The following is a 3,185-nucleotide window of genomic DNA, read 5'->3' on the forward strand; positions in this document are numbered from 1 at the left end:
CGGTTCCCAACATCGTGGAAATACCATGTTACAGGACCTTCTTTTAGATAGAAGCATCCTGGACCAAGCCATGTAAGAGGATTAGAAAGATCAGAGAAATAGTATATCCTCAAAAGCTACCTTGTTAGGTGCAAAATCTGGGGCTGTGAGTCTTGATGAGTATGCAATCTAGTCAGAGTAGTAGCTAGCTGTGTTATGCTTGCTCTTGTTCAAATCCTGTCTGGCAAAGGAATTTTTGTCATGCAAGAAGCCTCATGGATCTACTCGTCAATGAAACCTGATGGTTCTACTCATACAAGAAGCCTGATTTTCTTTGCTTCAGTACTTGGTCGTGTTACAAGATAGGCATCTTATAGATGCATACCAGCACTTGCAAATCACCAGAAAACATGAATAATACAAGAGCAAATGTCACAAAGCAAACATTTTGTTCTGACACGGGCAAAGACACATGTGTATTCGTTCACGGCGATGACCTATCTTCATCGAAGCCCTTCTGGCCAACATCGAGGTAGCCCAAACCGCCAACAATACCGTTCCACGAATCGTCGTATGGTTTGAACGTATCCTAGCCAAAAGCATAGAAAGGTATTAAGATTATAAATCAACTATACTTTGCACTTTGTAGTTTCTTAGTTGGTAGTTTCTTGGTTTTATGCTGGATGTAAATCAACTATGTACAAGTTTATGCAACATGAGACCTGTTGCTAAAACGGGAAATTTTGTTCCTTTGAAAACTAAAAGATTAGGAGAGATATTAGCTTCTTGGTTTGGTTTTAGTTTGGTTTGAATAACAAGGCTAGGATTCTAGTAGGCAGTAAATTGACCAAACAATACACACACTAGCTATTTTGATGACTGCCAATGTTCAAAATTACATCTTTTAGGAAACCTGAGGAAGTACTTAACTTGGGAAGAGTTTTCTGTTCGCTTTCTATCCGACACTGGTAAATGTTTGAACTTTGTAACTGAGAACTGTCTAATACTCTGCCATCGACGGTCCCCATGAACATACTCCATCATCTACTGCGATTTCTGATACCCCTGAAGAATCATTCAACAATTATTATATTGTGTGTTCTCTGAACTTTGTCTTGTTTCCGTCAAATTTCTTTTTCACGTGTTCAGATATGGGAATACGAAGCTCACTCTGATGACGGAGTCCGCACTAACCTACGCACGGTTCAAATCTTCAATTGTGATAAATAAGAATCCATCACATAACTCCAATTCTGCTCTTGAATGATTGGGTTTGAAGATTAAATCGAAACAGAGATAAGGCAGAGAGGATGCTCACTAGGGGAAGACGGCCTTGATTCTCTCGAAGTACACTACCGAGAGGACACCGAGCTTGATCTGCAGTGATAGTATTAAGGATTCTCCTCCTCCCCCGTCGGCGCTCCTGCCGGCGGCCAGCCTCCCTTCCCCGCCGCCCCTCCTCCTCCCTCGCCTAGCGCCGGAGGCCGGCTCCAAACTTCCATCCCGACATCCATGCGGGGGATCGCCGAGGCAAACAGATAACCGTCGTGATCTCTTGGACGAAAGAGCGATGACAGCGAGAGAGAATCAGTGAGAGCAAGAGGGGAGACGAGCAGACGGCAGTGAAAATGAGTGAGGAAGAGAGGAGAACGATTGACTTCAAGATTCGTGCAGACTCATCGGGTCCATTGGCCGCTCAAAAGGACGCTTGTTTCTAATAATTTATGTAAAATATTTAGAGGTTCCGGTCCCACATGATTTTGGTTCCGGTCCCATATTTATGGTTTCGTAAGTTTGGTTCCGTCTTTTTTTCACCGTTAGATCAAGGTGGATGGATGGTTATTAAAAATGTCAATCACTGTAAAACTTGTAATATTTGTATTGCATAAAAATTCTAAAGTAGCCTCTACTGAAAACTTTATCAACTGACTTTATATCTGTTCCTGGCAGGAATTTGATGCGGTGATAGGTGATGTAACAATCTTGGTTAACCGTTCTTTATATGCGGACTTCACTCTTCCTTATACAGAGTCAGGGGTGCGCATGTTGGTTCCAGTCCTGGACCGGAGAAAGAAAACAGCATGGACATTCCTAAAGCCTTTGAAACCTGACCTATGGTTAGGAACTGGGGCCTTTGTTGTCTTGACTGGTTTTGTAGTATGGTGTATTGAGCGAAATGAACAATTCAAAGGTCACCCAGCCAGTCAAATTGGATCGGTCTTCTACTTTATCTTCTCAACACTTGTGTTCGCTCATAACACTTAACAAATTCTTAGATGCGCCGCCAGTCTGGTCTGGTGTAAGACATTCAAAATATTACAACATCGCAAATGGTCCAAACACATAATGATTTACTGAGCAATCCTACCAGTTCGAACCAAATGGTAGCGAATCAACTTGGAACTAGCAGATAAACACCACACCAGAAAGTGTAGTCTATAATCATGCTGCAACGTTTGGAAGAAAAGCTGGGAGATCGCCGGTGTTCCCTGGCATAGTCAACAGCTTATAAACTTGTCCGCCCTCACAAACACATGGTCATCCTAAGCAGGAAGAACAGAACTAGTTAAACCCATGATCATGTAGTCTCAACAAATTATGCAACCAATAAAATAATGATCTCACCCAGGTGTAACTCAGTGAAGAAGTTCAATTAATATATGTTGTTACAATTATTGGAATCAGTACTTGTTTGGAGTAAGCGCAACAGCTTACATGGAGTGTCTGACGTCGGTCTGGTATCAAAAATGGAGGGCCATCAGGAACAATTGGATCTGCCGGAGTAGCATAGAATGTCCTTTCTTAGGAGTTAAAACTGAATGCTCCATTCATTATATTCAGACAAACGTCCCCAAAACCCAAAACCGTCTGCACGACAATAGAAACCCAAGTTAGTAAGGATCTCAAGTTGGTAAGAGCATGTCTAACAGATCCCTTAAAAAGGCCAAACCCGTATAATAACCGTCGGAATACAGGTTTGGGCTCTACCCGACCGTCTAGCAGGCCCGTAAAAATGGCCCCCGCTTCGATTTTTGCTGGTTTCGATTACGGGGTCGGTCTTCGCCCCCTACTTGTGCGGGGTGGGAGCGGGGATAGAGGGCCAAACCAGTATCCTCCCCTCCACTGCGCGCGAGGGTTTCGCTGAAGCCAACCGCCTCCGCCCGCCCTTCCCGGCAACGACACGGCCGGATTCCGCTGGCATGGAT

At 43.7% G+C, this 3,185-nt stretch overlaps 1 long non-coding RNA gene across 1 annotated transcript; it reads right to left on the reverse strand.

Moving 5' to 3' along the window:
- Positions 1–267: 267 nt before the first annotated feature.
- On the reverse strand, positions 268–1,364 carry LOC124654082. Its single transcript, XR_006988198.1, has 2 exons — positions 1,298–1,364; positions 268–568 (listed from the first exon to the last, which is right to left on the reverse strand). It is a non-coding gene; the product is annotated as an uncharacterized LOC124654082 (long non-coding RNA).
- Positions 1,365–3,185: the final 1,821 nt, after the last annotated feature.

The sequence above is a fragment of the Lolium rigidum genome, chromosome 5 (genome assembly GCF_022539505.1).
Source record: "Lolium rigidum isolate FL_2022 chromosome 5, APGP_CSIRO_Lrig_0.1, whole genome shotgun sequence".
In the NCBI taxonomy this organism is placed as follows: Eukaryota; Viridiplantae; Streptophyta; class Magnoliopsida; order Poales; family Poaceae; genus Lolium; species Lolium rigidum.